The 18,294-nt window shown below is 45.5% G+C and overlaps 1 pseudogene; it reads left to right on the forward strand.

The window, feature by feature from the left end:
• Positions 1 to 18,294, forward strand: part of LOC146789923 (uncharacterized) — a 154,966-nt pseudogene that overhangs the window by 37,651 nt on the left and 99,021 nt on the right.

Consider the following 18,294-nt stretch of genomic DNA (forward strand, 5'->3'; position numbering starts at 1 on the left):
TCAGCAGCATTTCAAATGTTTAAAAATGCAAACTCTAAACATGTTTCTTGAAGTAGGATTAGAACTCAGACATACAAAGTGCACAGTAATCTAAATACAACGTCTTGATCTGCTAGTGTGCTGGGTTTATGACACTGCCCTGGTGACATTACATGTGAAGTCTAATGGCTCACTGTAGGAGGGTGAAGTAGCAGACGCAGCCATAAATCTCGGCAGGGAGCTCATTTATGGAAAACAGCTACCTAGCGAAGCAAAGAGGCCCAGCTCGGCAGGCGCTCATGTGAGAAAATAAATAGCTGTTGTGTGTGAAAAGTGTGGCAGAGCAAAAAGAATACAGAGGAGCAGGACAGCATGCCAGGTCCGTCATGTGGGGGAAGTGCACTGAGCTGAGAGGCACACTGGCGAGAGAGCCATAAAAGCACAGATATAGGGGAAAGAAAAACAGAAGGGAGACGTCTGAAACAGCCCTGCCGCTGCGCATCGGGGTTGAACTAACGCTAATTAAGACATTTTTCCCTCATTCCAGCACAATAATGAGAAACATTGAGCAATAAATCTTACAGGCTATAAATAAATGAATAGTGCGTTAAACACAAAACATGTGCAACAAAGAGCGCCCGTAAATGACGCCTGAAAATAAAGTGACCGTTGCGTTTCAAAATCTGAATTTTTTTATTCATGTAGCTAAAAGAAAGCACTGCTTTGTTAATTTGTACAAGCACAGTGGCACACAATAATGGGTGCCGACTGCAAATAAACAGCGTGCTGCGTGGTGAAATTTTGAAGAGTGCTTCATGTTTGCAGTTAACCTTGAGGCAAATGCTTTTGAGGAATACGAACCGCTGCAGTGCTGGGGCCAAGGTACCCTCTGTTAGCCTCAGTCGGGGGCACACATGAGTGCACCATTAAAGACCCCGGCAGTGGGGTAGCAGGGGGGGGGGCAGCGAGGATCTGCAGCATGCAGCTGAAGTGCTCTCTGGAGTCAAAGTGCAGCAGCAGTAACCTGAAAAGTGTGAGGAAGAGCGGCTACATGCGCAGGCACGTATGAGGTTTTTCGTGCAGCTGGGGCCGGGAGAGACGCCTGAGGAGCCAGCCCAAGTACTAGGAGATTGAAAAGAAGAGGCACAGCAGGCCACCCATGCGCAGCATTTTGCTCGACTCCTGTAAGTAACAAGATGAAAACAAATGTAAAACCATGATGGAGTAGCGTTTATAGCAGTTTAATATAGCGCAAACTCCACACAAAGATATTGGATCTCTGTGCATGAGCACAGGTTAAATCACACAAGATCACATTCATGTTTTGAGGTACGGGGATAAGTGATGTGCCCAGTATCACAGGATTTTAAGCACGCCGAGATTCAATCATGGTTCTCAAATTCCAAAATCTGCAGTGCTGGTTGCAACGCCACAGTCAACCCTGCAGCTGGACAGACATGGAGATTAAGACGCACAGCGCAATTAAAAAAGCGTGGTCCCGAAAGTGAAAGAGGACCGCGCTGCAGCCGGAGCATGGGAATCTCGTCTTTATGGGGCCATGTGTTTCTAATTAGAAACACATGGCCCGTAAAGATAAGAAAGTGCTTTGCGACAGCGGCAAAGCAGGCGACCCAGTCCGGATCGGAGGCCAAAGGGCATCCACCAAAAACCCTCATTTCCAATGGCAGGCCACCGTTTAGCATAAATGGTGACGCCAGCCAATGGCATTAAGGGGCGATGCTTCAAGCCCTTTCCTCAAACTCCTCATTAACAATAAGTCTCGCCGAGCGAGCAGCGCATGCGCTGCCACGCTAGGCGAGACCTAAAAATGATGAAAAGGGGGAAGGGGAGGAATACCCTGCTTCCCTCCCCTCCCCCCCCCACACCCCCCCAGATCAGGGGACCAGGACCCCACCAGGGGAAGAAGTATTTATCTTCCATTTAATTTTTGCTGCAAATTCGTGGGCGGATCCACGGCGAGCCCACACGTCTTTTTAACAAAAAAAAAAATATTTTAAGCCCCCGGATGGGGGGCGGGGGTGCATTCAGATTTATCATTGAGATTATTCATAGCTTTATGAATTCTTTGTGATTGAGACGCTCTGAAGACCACTGCCCCTTCCACATACCTTGTTTCAGGTGTAAGCCGTTTTTTGAGTTGCATATCTGGATGCAAGAACAGAAAGCATAGAACATTAAAATACCTGTTGGGTGGCACACAAGGGGAAGCACCGATTTTTAGTTTACATGAGTAATCTACGTCCTTAATTACATACGCCATGGCCCTTTTAGAGAGATTAAACCCCCGTTATTCCCCCCCCACACTTAAAGCCCAGAGTATATAGCTTCTACCAGCAGAGTAGCATCCAGAAGTAGTTCTGATGGATACTTCCCCCTAAAGAGTCCTCTCCTTTTGAAAATTTCCACACACCAGACAGAATGTATTGGGATATTTTGCAATAGCTGTCCTGCACTGTTAGGTGGCTCCTTGTCTACATTCGTTGCTACCCGGACATGTCACTGGAGCCATATAGTGATACCCTGACATCAGTTTACGTTTGTCAATGCCCTTTGGTGCGGATCTAGAGCTTCTCTCTGAATTTTCACTCAAAATTCTTAATTTTTTATAGGCTAGGTAATTGTTGCCTCCAATAAAGTCAGGGTTTAAGTCCTGCAACTTATGTCTTGGATGTATGTCCCTCGCGGACTCATGCACTCAAAAGCTAACAAGAAGGGGGAGGCCAAGCTGTTTATAGTGCGAGATAAGGGTGGGGCTTGTCACTGATCATGCTCTAGGTGAAGGTTTAAGTTGCATTCAATGCCCTTGTTAAAATCTTCCAAATCTTCCAGGGAAAAGAATAGGTGCAGGTAGAAGGAGTCCAGCCCCTTTGTATTCAAGGGGGATGTCTCCTCAACACTCTCCTCCACCAGTTGGGACTTCCTGAGCCGGAGTTAGTAGAATTCACACTGGCTGAAGAACCGGTGCAGGCCAAAACTGTGGCCTCTTCCCAGACTCTTGAGATTACTCCAGTTTATCAGAAGGTCACTGCATAGTTTCTTGCCTTCAAGTAGGCTACAATGGCATTGTGTCAGAACGTAGTGGTTCCGTCTGGTGCTACTTTGGGGCCATGGCCTCTGTCTGGGACACTGCAGACTGGTATTTCCACGATGCCAGTCAACACCTGGACAACTGCAATATGGCACACACCCATCTCTTGCTTATGCCTCACTGACACTCACTCCTGCAGAAACCCACAGGATCTACACCTGAGACTAAGGCCATCTTGATGCACCTCAGGCGTCAAGCTCAAAGGATTGTAGAGGAGGCCATGCACTGGAATGAATTCTAGCCTAGGCTCCTGTCCAGGGTGGACTGCTATCAGAGACTTGATGACCTCTTTGGATCAGACTCTGATCACATTCAGATGTCACAAATCATCCTAAATGACGATGACAACAGCAGTAAGGCAGCTCATTTACTCCCTCAGATGCAGTAGAATATTTTTCCCACAGAAATAGCAGTTGCCTGGACACCTCCCACGAGGTAGAAATGAAGTGCTCATTGCAGCCACCACCGTCGGAAGTGGCTTTCTTTTTACTAATTCAACTTTACTAATTCAACTCCAAAATATCCTCCCTTGAAGAGGTCAGCCAACTAAAAAACACTTTAGTTAAAACTCTGTCCTGGCTAGCCCAAGACAACCTCAAGCGGAATTCTTGAAAACAGAATTCCTACTTTTTGACCCTTGTAACAGCTCCATACATGTCCATGATTTGCTCAATCCCCTTGGTGACCTTAACTGCAAATCTACCATTATTGATTCCACTAAATCCCTTGGTAGAACTCTGGACAAGACTATGAACATGCAAGCACATATCCATGCAACCACATGCACTGCAGCATTCCAACACAATCTACTGAAGAAAGTGAAACCATTCCTACCACATCAGGACTTCAAACTAGCATTACAATCAGTGGTCTCCAGACTAGAATATGGATGCGCAGCCCTTTCTGGTCTTACCAAATCGAGAACCGCTCTTATCAAAGTGATCCTAAATGTAACCGCTAGATTGATAACAGGCGCTAAATGCTTTGACCACATTTTACCCCATCTCTTAGGTCTGTCAACTGACTCCCTCTTGAAGCTGAAAATTGCTTGCATCATGCATAAAGCCTTACATTCTAACAAACCCAGGTACCTGGCAAAAAGATTCTAATCTCATGAGGCAGCCGCTCCCTCAGAAGCGCAAACTCTCTCAGCCTAGAATACCCCCCCCCCCCTCGATTTCGAAAACAAAAAACTTAAAACACTCCTCTTCAGTATAGGCTCATCGGATTTGGAACTTCCTTCCAACCAAGATTTGGTCTCACCCATAGATCCACATTTTCAAAAGAAAGGTAAAAAAGATCCTAATGAACAGATTTCTCGCATAAATTCTCAGTAAGCTTGTCCCCTTGATCACAGTGGACCGCACAATGTCACTAAATCCAATACAGGACAGAAGCACATCCTTCCCAGCAGAACGCCACATGAACATTGTTCCCCTGGGTAACTGGGAAAGCTCAGAGCAGGCTCAGGAAACCATCTTGGAGAATCGAGCACAGTGCTTCATAAATGAATGATGGGTGTTTATCAATATTTTTGTTACAACATGCCATATACTATACTACAGTCTTTAGCTTTTGATCAATGTTGTTATTAAGGTGTGCATTTCTTCCTTGTTTTCAGTTTTATGTATATGTATGCTTCTTCAGTCTCTTGTACAGCAATCTGATACCATCGAGTCATGCTCGCAATTTATAAAAAACACCCTAAATAAAATAAAAGAAATAGATTGGGTCATCAAGAAGGCTTTTTTTTAATTGGCCCTTCCAGCAGTTGGCACCAAGTCAAACCTATTGACAATGATCCTTCATCAGGACTCTGTCTTCAGAGCCACTACTCTTTTAATGACACATATGAGCCTATTGAGGCCGTCTGTGATATCCCCCCGACCACATGCAGTGAACAGGCTAATCACCATCTCCTTAGGCTTGTACCAAGCAATGTGGAGTTCCTGTTCGCCCATCAGGAAAGCTTGGTGGACCGGGCCTTGTCTTGTTCCAGACAAAATCCAAATTCATTCCCTACTGCTCCTTGCGATATTGAATCCAAGACGCTGAAAGCTGTTGGGAAGAAAGTTTCTAGGTAGGGAGTTTGGCGCTTTTTCCTGTGAATGCAACCTGCTTACTGGTCAGATATACCTTGCGCTGTGGGAGATGGCGAACACGGCTGTGACTAGTCTGCTGTAGCACTTGAAGGATAACTGTGCAGAGATGAAATCTAAAATCTTCCTGGCAAACACTGCTGGGCAGATTCTCAAGCAGGATTCAGTGGATAGAGCCGTGCACTCTTTTGCACTGAGGAGACCTGCCTGGCTCTGCTCAACAGGCTTTGAGGAGTCTCACCTCTTTGGTGACAAGGCTGACTGCCCTCAAATGATTTAAAATGGGGCGGGTGACAGACAGCTTGTTCTTTGGGTCTGGTGTCTCCAGAACAAGGTGTCCACCAAGAATACATGACGTTTTGTAGCTGTTCCAAAGGGCTGTGATTCCGTCATCCCCAACCCTCTTCGCCCCCTCCAGCAGCAGATTGTTTCTCAACTAGCATTGCACATGTGGCATGTCCAAGGACAAGCCGACTCAACAATCTTCCTACTCCTTCGACACCTCCTGGAAAAGCCACTTTAGTTTTGCCATAAAAGAGCATGTATGACCAGTGTGTGGGGAAGGATGTTGTCCTTTCTGTAGGCATGGCATGCCATTACGAAAGACCAGTGGGTCTTAATAATCGTAGAACTATACTATGCCCTTGCTTGCTCACAGAAGACCTTCCCTCCCTCAATTGCCTCCTCCCAGTGAGAGTACTGACCTAATTCTCCAGCAGGAGGTTACAGCACGTCTGCACAAAGGGGCTGTGGAGTTAGTCAGAGAGCAGGCAATTAGACAGGTGTTGTTACACCTTGTACTCCTTTGTTCCCAAGGATAGCAGTTTGTCTCTTATCCTAGACCCCAGAGCCTTCTTTTCTCTGCAAGGAGAAATGAAAGACTGTCTCTGGCGCCGGTGCGTCTGTTGTTGGCATTCTAAGACTGATGGTGTCATTCGACTTGCAGAACACTTATTTCCACATACTGATCGTGCAGTGGCTGTACCGACGTTTCATGGTAGTCTCCATCCATTACCAGTTTGTAGTTCTCCTGTTTGGCTTAACATTGGCACCGGGGTCTTCACCAATGTGGTGGCCGTACACTTTCTGCAGATTGGGAATCTCACTATTCCTGTACATGGACGACTAGCTATTTAAGGCAAGTTTGCCACATCTGGTTTCAGACTACTTGAACGCCACAGGATCCCTCCTTTTGAATTTGCACTTTCCATCAGTATTTCTAAATTTCACCTGGAGTCCTTAGAGTGTTTTCTGTATTCATGGGCAGAACTGGACAAGACACCCTTCAGAACCTTCTCTTCAATCCAGCTGATTTAGGACATTCTGGATAGGATTCTGATGATTTGGGAGGTAGCTGAGGCTCCAAGCCTGCGAGTCGTCCACATGCTGGTTCTACTGGCTTCTGGCATTCTGTTGGTTACTCAAGCATGCTGGCACATGAGCGCTCCAGTGGTGTCTCCCTCTGCAAATGTTCCATCATTAGGGTGATCACACTGGTGTTATCAGGGTCCTGTTGTGCAAAGAGACAGATCTTGTGTAGTGGTCAGTAGAGGAGAACCTGTCATTCAGAAGTTATTTTACCCACCACCAGCAGTGACCATAGTGGTTACAGGTACCTCCGCCTTGTGGTGGGGGCACATCTGGAGGACCTGGAGATCAGAGGGCACTGGAATTTGCACAAGCAAAGACTGCACATCATTTTGCTCGAGCTGTGAGTGATTCCTGCTATTCCTTTGCAGTGAATCGGTTCAGATCCTGAAAGAGAGCACAATCACCATGTGATATGTGAACAAGCAGTGAAGCGTAGAGTCCTCTTCTCTGCCAAGAAGCCCTAATACTGTAGGCACAGGCTCCTGCACACTGAATTTGGATGTTTGCCAACTATCTGGCAAGCACGACAAATACAAGAGCAGACACCCTGAGTCAGCATCATCTTTACCACAAGTGGCGTCTCCACCCAAAGGTGGGTGAGAAAATCTTTGCCTAATGTCCCTCCCCCCCCCCCCCCCCCCCTCAAAAATATATTTGATTCCTGAGTGTTCAGGAACTTGCCCTGGATTAGCCAAGAAGGATATGGTATGCAGACCTGAGATACTCCTTGTGTCCGCTGCTTCACATCCTGCTCAGGCAGATCTCTTCCTGCAGTCGGAGGGGCAGGCCCTTCGATCCAACCTCCAGAGTCTTCACTTTCATGTCTGGAGACTGAGCGGGAGCAGCTGAGCTTTTAGTCTGCCAGAGCAGGTTGATGTCAGCCTGTATGCACATTGCCCCTGTATGAAATCTGAGTTTCTGATAGAGATTTCTAGCCCCAGATACCTCACCTCTTGAATGTTCGCCAGGCGTCAGACTGGATCTAGGAACTATTCAGCAGCATCTTCACACTGGTACTGTTCTGCTCCAGAATTGACGTGTATAGCCTATGTAGGCACCACTCCTGCGCACAGGCGTCTGTTCCTTTGGCAGAGCCAAGACGCATCTGGCCATCAAGGGCTTTATAGATATAAATTTCATTTTTATTTATTTCCATGCCACTAGACGCTGATCTGGAGTGGAGTGGACCCTTACCTCATCCAAAATGTTTACATTGTGCAGGTCAAGCACACCAGACAGGACAATGGTGACTGATGGCTGGCTTCTGGTGGCCATCTAGGAGAGGTAGAGATTATGGCCTCTGCTCTCCAGCAGAGGCCTGGCTCAAACATCAAATTTCTGCAGCAGAGGGGCACTTGGCGTTTCTTGTGTCCATCAAGGAGAGGCTAGCACAGGTGCTCACAGACCACACCCACCGCCATGTGATACAGCAACAAACAGGGCCAGGCTGGGTCATGTATCTTCTGCCATGATGCCTTGAACCTCTAGAAATTGTTGGGCCACCAAGCAATTTGCCTTGTGGTGATCCACTTGGCAGGCTCTTTCAGTGCCAGGGTTGACAGAGCCAGCCATCTGTGCCTAGTGGATCACGCAGGGCAGTTGCACCTGGAGGTGGCTCAAGGTCTCTTCCACGACTGGGTAGAACTGTGGCTTGATCTGTTTGCCACCTCTGAGAACACGTAATGTCAACAAATCTGCACGTAGGAGTTTTCAAGTTGTTGCTCGCTCAAAGACTCATTTTGCCTCGAGTGGAACTCAGTATTCCTGTATGCCTTTCAACCGATACCACTCCTGCCCAGAGTTTACGAGAAGATTAAAACCTACTAGGCCTCAGTAATTCTAGTGGCCATGGATTCGTCATGGAGGGTATTTTATCAAGAACTCCTGAACATGAATATTTGCCCTCCAAGCAGCCTGCCCCTACAGGAGGATCTGCGGTCGCAGCAATAGGGCCCTTGTGGCTGCTCACCCTCAAGACTGTGTTCCTCGTAACCATAACATCGGGCGTCATGTGAGTGAGCCTTAGGCTGTGTGTCAACCTGCCATACACCACCTTCTTCCCAGACAAGACGGTTCTAAGGACATGGGCATCCATCTTGCCTAAAGTTGTGATACTGTTCCACATAAGTCAACACTTCACCTTGCCGGCTTTCTGTGCTCTGCTGCACCCCTCTAACGGGAGGAGTGACTCTTCCATTAGGACCCATGAGAGCGCTAAGCTTTTAAATTGATTGTATCAAATAACACCAGGTGGACAATCAGGTCGTTGTGGGGTTCTCTGGGGCAAAAAAAGTCAAGTATTTGCAGAAAAGAGCCATCTTCCACTGGGTTGTGCTTTTCACTAAAATCTGCCATGCATTGGCCAACAAGCAGCTTCTGGAAGAACTACGTGTTCATTCTAACATTTCCAAAGCCTCAACCACTGTGTTGCCACGCAGAGTCCCTGTCCTGAACATTTGCTAAGGTGGCTACATGGACGTCCCTATGTATGTTCATGAAGCACTATTGTCTGGACAGTCAGATTTGCTGAGAGGGACATTTGCAGGACTTTATGGTTTAAGTTCCTTCATAGATATACCTCTGAATAGGTACTGGTTTGGTATCTATTCAAAAGGAGGAATCTACAACTAGAAGTCTCTATCGGAAGAACAAGTTACTTACCTTTGCTAACACCCTTTTTCGGTAGAGACTCTAGCTAGCCAGAGCTTCCTCACCAACCTTCCCTTCCTCTCCTTTCTATGATTGGACTCGATCCTTTAATAAGATCCAAAGTGTAGGGATCTGCACACAGGTCACAACTAATTTGCTATTGGGCCTCTGCACCTGGGGACATGAACAGCAACTGACGTTTGCATGCGGGAGTGGCGCTTATATAGGCTCAGCATGTCCTTTCCAGAGCGGAACGGCTTTAGTGCAGAGCGGCATGGTGCTACCTACCAGTGTGCAGAGATACTGCTGAAGACTTGCTGCATCCAATTTGATGCTTGGGGAATATTGAAAAGGTGAGGAATCTGTAACTAGATAGTCTCTACTAGAAAGACCATTACTGAAAGACCATTACTGAATGTAAGTAACTAGTCGATTATGGACAGTGGAATAGTTCCATTGCCTGATGAACAAATAAGTCTGTGGATGCCTTAAAAGGTCCATCTCTCTGACGTGTTGTGCCTCATACTGACCCTGGCCCAGTAAGGTTGTGCTGTGGGCACCGTATAAGGCTATGTGTGGCAGCATTGTTATTCTTCATTTGTCTATCAACCCTCGCTGTTCAAGTCCCTGATAATTATGACATTTTTGAAGTGGTAGTTTGTGATCCTCTTTCAGGACCCTAATTTGGTTCTAGCATGTTTGATGGGGTCCTCGTTTGAGCAAATGCATAGGCGCCTGGTGGGGCCCTTGATGTTCAGAACAGTATTTTTGGTGCCAATCAGATCAGCTCTGGGCATTGGTAAACTGCAAGTGCTTTTAGTCAGGTCTCTCTTCACTACTTTCTACGTTGATTTGAAATTACATTTCTTCAAAAGATGTCACATTATGCTTCCCACATTTTTCCCTCCAACCCATCCCACCAAAGAGGAGGAGACACTCTTCAGGCTGGACCCACACAGGGCAGTCACCTACTACATTAACAGGACCAAGGATTTAAGATCCTACAACTAATAGTTTGTTTTATATGATGTGGACAACAAGAGATGTAAGACGGTCCAGAAGAAACCTTTGTATCGGTGTCCCAGTTGCTCAATAGGCAATGAAACTATTCTACTGTCCGGCATAAACTGATGTAATGGAGGGGTGACTTGCAGATAGGCTGATATCGACCCTCTCCTGCAGATTGAAAGAGCTCAGCTGCCTCCGCTCAATCTCCATCCATGACGGAGGAGGCTCCGGAGATTGGGATGATGGACCTGCCACTCTGAGCTGATATGGGGGACACACGGAGAGTCTCTGGTCTGTGTACCACACTTTTCTTGGTGAATACTGTGCAACCAGGATAATTTGTGCCCTGTCTTTTTGCAACTTCCTCAATATTTGAGAAATCCTGTGCAAGGGGATAGGAGGCAATGCATAGCAAAGTGAAATATGTCATGCCCTTGCCAAAAAGAAACCACCAGTATGAATCTGAGCCAAGTCTGCCAGCTGTTCCTTGCATTGGCTAGGAGAGTACCCTTAGCAGATATGACGTGCAGTGATATCAATGAATTCATATGTTCACGAATCATTATTACTTGGATTTGGAAGTAAGAAAGGATGGCCATTATGTGGCTCATTCAATGCTTAAAAAATTCCTACTTTGACCATTCCTTCAGACCCGCTACTTTGAAGGCGGGTATTGCTGTGCTATCTATTCAAAAAGCGAGAAATTTAGCGGTAGAAATATGTATCAGAAGAAAATGCAATTTACATTTGGTAACAACATTTCTGTTCGACCCTACCTTCAGATGCCTCACTGATCCCACTCACCTCCCTGATATCAAGGATGGTTGTAATTTTCTTGTTAATAAGATTCCAAATTGTAATTATTGCACTGCGTATTCAACTTTTGATTCAAGGCTGGTAAAAAATGGTCAAGAAACTGACTGCTTAACACGGGGATGGTGCTATATGGCTCCAGTGATGAGACTGAGCAGGCACCACCCACTTGTCCGGGAGACCTGTTGTAAAATATCTGGATCCATTCATACATTTTCTTCCTGCTGCACACGACACAATGTCTCTGTTCTTTGGTTCTGCAACACAGTTCTCTAGACTCTGTCGGATGTGAGCCCATTTTGCATAAATGTCTGTGCCTATGCCCTGAAAATGTCAGTAGGTAAGTAGAATCTGCTTCTCTAATGAGCATGATGTCCTCAAAAACCACATGGCACAATACAAGAGCCAACCAAACTCAAATTGATTAGTTGTTCCTCATCACATGACGCAGATTAGGCTGAGGGTCAGAATTATCGGCACTGATGCACACCACAGAGACAACTCAAGCAAGTTCTAACTCCCTATGTTTAGACTGCAGGTCACAAGATGCGCTGTGGATTCCAGACACACAGAAAGTAGCACATCGACACCACATCAGACTACGTATCCTCATCTGGGCCAGGTCGTCTCTATGCACACCCTTGTGGACAGCCCTCCTCCCCCTTCCTTGCCACCTCCTTACCTTTGGCGTAGCACTGCTTCTTCATGAATACTAGATTAACTTTTAGTAAACTGCAGCTGTGTCAAGATCCTTCAGATCCAGACTCCTGCTTATGCTTCATCACTTTTTTATTTGAATATTCCAAGTTTGTATCAAGGAGTTTAGGTGTTGTAGCCATTCCATTTCTGCTTAAATGCTGGTAGTAGGAGACATTGAACAGTAGGCCACATGTATTGTAGCTTCACCGATCGAATTCAATGATCAAGCATGCATATCTGCTGCTGTTTTTACTTTTTTAGCTCCTTATCCAAGATACACCTTTTTCAATGCAAGGACTCCCCAAACAAAGGTTTTCGGCACTGATGAGATAAATTCAAGGGAAAGCAAACCGAATGAGAAGCGCTCCATTCAGACTCCCCTATTTCCCTTGGTTACTCGCTGGTGCCTAGCAAACAGTGCATCCGTTTTTTGTCCTGCTGTATGTTGATGCATGATTTCATGTAGCTCACCACCAGTGATGACCATTCTTCTCTCCCACCAACATAAGTTTGCGCAGTCCATCCACTCAATGTCTGCTTGGGAATTTCGGGTCCATATCTACATGGCATCATCTTAATGCTCACAATTTGCCTTCAAGGAGCAGAGGATTTTCAAGAAAGCTCCTACAGTCATCTCCTTCCTTCAAACGGCCATTGAAAAGTTTGAATTGAAAGAGAATCTTCTTTTCTGTGCGACTAGAAGAAAGGTGCAGAGGCATCTGTGTATGTGCAGCCTGCCATATGTCAGCCATTGTGGGGTGGGATGGGCTTATCTCTTCGAGGCAGGCCACATCACAGTGGTGTTGCAGGCACTCCACACCAACCTCTAGGCAGAGGATACACACCTTGTTCTGGTAAATGTCTCATTAGAACACGGATTTGTTTTTCCAAGAATTGTTCTTGTTAGCCCACTAGCAGTGAGAGATGCTTCCGCCTGCTTTTTAAATGCGATTTCTGCTTGGTTGTTCACCCCTTAATTTGCTTACAAGAAAGAAGTCAGAAAGTCAGGAACTAAGTTTTATTTTGGATTCTACAAGTGACATGATACCATCAGCCATTCCTGGCTTCTCAGCCAACATAATGTTGCACTTTTGGGGTTGTAGTTTTAAAACTCAAACCCCAAAATGCACAGCTCTGTTGACTAAAATGCTGAGTTGGCTGAATGTGTTATACATGACATGGAGCAACTACTTGTCAGCTATGTTTTAAAAATGTACAAAGTTTTCTAGTCTTCTACAACGTCTTGTTTTGCCTGTATCAACCCCCTTTCAGGAGGCAAGCATGACTACTAGGCCGCAACCGTGGGGATTAAGATTTGCTTTACTTTGGCTCTGCAAACTCTGCTAAGTACAACCCTTTCTTCACTTAGTTGTGGGGTAGCGATGTGAGCAATCACAGCTTCTCAGGAAGGTTAGTGTGAGTGTTACTCAAGCTCAAGCATACCTGCCACCTCCAGCAGTGCAGTAAGATCATTGTCCAGCCCCTTGATTCTCTTTGTAGAAACGACAGGTACTTTATTTGACAGAAAACATTCAATTCCACCACAAATAAAAAATTCATGAATGCCCGGTTCACAGGTGTGAGTGTTTGTGTTCTAGGGGCATTTACCGAATAGTCCTCCATTTGCACTTCATGCCACCGACCCAACAACTCACTTAGCAATGTTATGTTCGCACAGTCTTCCTGTGAGTCACACAGGCCATCAGCAGGTGCTTATCCCAGCTTCAGTCAGGCCTGCTACAGGGGCACACCGCTCCAGGTGCCTGGCAGCTACCACCATGATAACTTGTTGAAGGTCACACTGCCCGAACGGACAGTACCTTGAGTCTGTTGGATGGGCTCTACACCAGGATCAATCACAGCTGTCCCTTCCATGATCTGCTCCTCCAGTTGGGTTAATGCTTTCTTCCATCACTCGTAGGTAGGATGTTTGGGCTCCTAGGACAGTCCAGTAATTCCTTCTACAGATAGGACTCAAGGCACTGTTCCCTCGGTTGTGGGGAGTGGACTGCGTGTGTGACATCAATCCTTGGTTGCATAGTAGTCCCTCAGTACTCTGCGGGATACCCCCTTCTCTGTAGAAGAGATCAAAATAACTTTGGGTCTTGAGCTCCCATCTTTATACCCATTTGCAGACTGAGGATGTGTATTCGAGGTATGCTTCCTTGGAGACCATTTGGCCTTCCAGGCCTGACCTCTAGAGTTGAGAGCAAGATGCATCCAGCTGTTACGACCCTTCCTCACAGAGCTCAAGAAGAGAAACCAGAATCTGTCTGGGGATCTGCTTTGAGAAATTGAGGTAAAAAGCACAGATATCCCAGGCGTCAATACGCCTAATGCATAATTTCAGGGCAATTCTGAATGTAAAACGCAAACTGGGGAGAAGATCGTTGAGTAAACTTATGCACATTTATCAGCAGAAGGCAGTGGCTTGGGCCCTGTGGGGGGTTAAATTATGGGGTTTTGCGAATTTTAAAAAGTTTCAAACTGAAGAGAACAATTTCTTCAGGTCACTAATGTACATGGCTCCTTGAACCCCACTGGCTCCCCTGTTTTTGGAGGTGGGTATCGCACCCACTACAACTTAAACAGGGTTAAAACCTTTGTGTTGGGTGCACTTTCATTGAAATATTAGCACATCCATTTGTATAAAATCTATCCAAGATATGTACCCCTACTTTGTTAGAGTCAGTAACAACTGACTTCAGTATGCTATGAACATTTTGAAGGTGTTACGCTTGCACCACTACTGGAAGCATCCATCTTCTTCCGATCAAGACTCTAGTCAGCTTGTTAAGCAACAGTACAGGGCCTATATTGAAGGAGAATTGATTAAAAAGGCTTTAGCTGTACGTCTATTGGCCAATTCTCTTGTCCATAAGTAGATTTCTCATCTGGGCATACCCTGCCAACTTAGGGCGAACAAAGCAAACACAAGGTGATGATGAACGGAGCGATGAAACGTTTCAGATACTCACCCCTTGTCATACATCTGGGTTGAAGCGAAGTGAGCTAAAGACCGATGATGGGCTCAACCCAGATCTGTGACTAGGGGTGAGTGTCTGAAAAGTTTCAGCACTACGTCCATCATCTCCTTGTATTTTATTCTGTAGTTATAGTTAGGTTCGGGTGACCAGAGAAAGGGATTTTTTTTATTATTGTCCCTTAATAAATTTGCATTCTTTTGGCGATTGTCAGCAAAACTTTCCAGATCTGCTGCCCCCATTTCATTGTCCAAGTATGGAAAGTTTTGCAATGTTTGGTCAGGGGGGTGCAAAGAAAAAAAGGGGGGGGCCCAGAACAGGTGGAAAATCTAATGCATTTTACATAGACTTTCGGTCGGATTTTCACAAAAAGTGTCCGGATTATATATTATGCTGTGCAGATGATTCTGTGGGTTACGGCAGGTAAGTAGGGTCATTTCCTTTTTTTTTATTTTTACATGTTTAACGTAGTTATATCTCTAGCCACGGTACTGCAGAGGTATATAAGGATGACAGTTCATTAGCTGAATAGCTAATGACTGCCTTTACCAAAGTTAAAAAGTATCACACTATACTTTATGCTACTCCACCATATGCTGTTGCACTGTACCATATTACACTGTACCCCACTGTAGTGTACGCTATTCTGCTCTGCACCACTGCATGCCACTCCAATATACGCCACTCCATTTCACACAAAACTTTGCAACACTATACTGTACCACACTCCGCTTTACTTAAGCCCACTGGACACCACTGAAATGTACCCCACTCCAGTGTACACTATTCCAGTACACAATATTCAAATATATGCACCTACACTGTATAACACTCCAGTATTTAGCACCCCACTGTACAGCTGTATAGTGTACGTGAATACACTCTACAATATTTACAGGACGTAAATCCACTTAACCACACTCCACTGTATGCTAGCCCACTGTACACCACTACACTGTGCCACTCCAATATACGCCGCTCTGCGGTATCCGAGTTCACTGCACTTCTTTATATCTTATTTGTGCCAAACGCATGTTAAACTACACAACCAAAACAAATGCAAAATTCATACATATCTAGTGAATTTATCATTTACGCACCACTTTCACATTACTACAAGTCATAACTTACAACTCATATTTATACATGTGCACCTCTTTTAAATTAATCAATTGTGCACATCCATACACCTTCTTGTCACCTCACTCACCACACTTAACTATAACTTGCCACTGTACCATGCACTCTGTTCTGGCAAATATTATAATTTCAGATGTTTTAAGTGTTTTAATTCATGCAAAGATTTCACATGCTAAAACTTATGTAATATCCAAAGGTATAGCTAGTTCATTGAGAAGGGGTGGGTTAAAAAGTGACTTGCATAGAAAAAAAGAAAACTTGTGGTAATCGATTCTTGGTAATAGGGTCATGCAAATGGTTTTGTTGTTTTTTGGAATTCAAAATTGCCCCTTAGTCATCCACTCAGGCTTCCACTTCATCATTGAACTAGCGTCAACGGTTTTTTCATAATTTTCCTGAAACTATTGTTCCATGGTCCTATGAATAGCTGGCTGTGAAAAGTGCCTGTATATGGCCTTGTTTCAGGACTGTTTTCGCAGGCAGCTCTTAGGATGGGGTTAATCAGGGACTTATGGGTCAACGTATATGCTGTCTGTGTTGTCCTTTGTTCAATGACCCACGCACATGTTGTGTTTGCAGCTAGAGCTACATGTCATTCACTGGGTCCCTGAACAATTTATTAAACTGTTTCTCCTACTGTTTTTCCAGGGATGATGGGAAGGAAGCTCTCAAGTTTTACACTGACTCCTCCTACTTCTTTAATCTATGGAAGGAGCAGATGCTGCAGGACACCAAGGACATCATGAAGGAGAAGCGGAAGCACCGGGTGAGATGGGGTCAGAAGGGCACGTGTTTGTCAGTGAGATGGGGCTGAGGCGCAGTGTTAGAGAAACACCGGGAGTGATGGGGAAAGAGGGGCAAGTGTTTGTAAGATGTGGCTGAGGACGCATTTGAGGAACTGGGCATGTAATTGAAAAATGCTGGGTGAGATGGGTGGAAAGGCAGAAGTTTATGAAATACTGGGTGTGAAGGGCACAGAAGAGCAGCCGTTTCAAAAAATAGCCTAGAGAGGTTGGTTCAGAGGTGCAATTGGTCCAGAAACACTGAAAAGGACACAGAGAAGCAGGTGTTAGAGAAACACTGGGTGATATAGACCTAAAGGGGCAATTTTGTTCGTGAGATGGAGCAGAGGAGCAAGTGCTTGAGAAACACCAGGCGAGATGGGGGCAGAGGGCAAGTGTTTGTTAGTGAAATGGAGTAAGAGGAGAAAGTGTTCGAGATACATTGGAGCAGAGAGGTCGGTGTTTGAGAAACATAGGATAATTTTGGGGCAGAGGAGAAACCTTATGAGAAACACAGGCTGATATGGGGTTCAGAGGAGCAAGTGTGTGAGAAACACTGGGCGAGGTCACTGACGAAAGTTTTAACATCGGTTGAGCAGAGGGTCAAGAGTTTGAGAAACACCGGCTGGGATGAAGGAAAGGTGTAATTATTTTAGAAACATCTGATGAGAGATGAAAAGAGTGACAGTTGTTTGAGAAAGCTTGAGTGAAATAGGGCAGAAGGGTAACCGATGAGCACCGCCTGAGATGGGAGCAGAGGCGCATGTGTCTGAAAATCGCACTGGGAGGTGGGGACAGAGGGGCAAAGGTTTGGGAAACAGTTGGTGAGATGTTGCAGAGGAGAAATGTTTGTCATTAAGATGGTGGTCAGAAGGAAACCTGTTGTAGAAACTGCAGACGAGATGGGAGAATGGGGGCAAGTCTTTGCTGGTGAAATGGTGGCAACAGAACAAGGTTTGAGAGACACTGTGTTCCATGGTGACATATGGAGTAGTGTTCCAAATATGCAAGGTGATAGGCAGATATCTGTGGACGCACTAAGTCAGGTAAAGGTAAGTAGACTGGGCCATGTAAGGAAGGTTGGGCAGAGTGTGGAAAAGATGAGTTGGAGGAGAGGAGCGGGTGTCTGGGTAACACTTGATCAGGTAGGGCAGAAGGGTTGTGCCTGTGAATCTCTGGGTGAAATGTGAATCGGTGCATGGAATGTTATGCAAGAATAAGTAGAATATTGGGTTTAAGAAGAACAAGTGTTTGGGACCTTGAGTAAATGGGTATGGAGGTGAAAGTATCAGTGCCATTTTGTGAGATTGAGAGTTTCTGATGTTATCCCTCGATAGTAGAGCAAATAAGGAAATGACAACTCAAATTCCACGAATGTAAGGGGATGAACACTGGCCCTGCACAGCAAGGCATGGCCTTCCTTCTACTGCAATCGTCTGGACCAAAAAGCTGCCTGCTCCTTGGTAGTCACTGTTGCATTAGTTCTTCTGTTGGTGCCATCGTGGGCTGGGCAGAGGTCTCATCAAGTGCTTAATGCAGTCTTATTGTGTGTATGCATCATTAAGGAGCTGCAGTAAGGGGGGGACGTGGCACCTCACAATTAACTTTATATATTGAAGATAACTAAGCACACCTTATTCAGTGCTGACTGATCCATAGAG

Source organism: Triturus cristatus, chromosome 10, assembly GCF_964204655.1.
Source record: "Triturus cristatus chromosome 10, aTriCri1.1, whole genome shotgun sequence".
Lineage (NCBI taxonomy): Eukaryota > Metazoa > Chordata > Amphibia > Caudata > Salamandridae > Triturus > Triturus cristatus.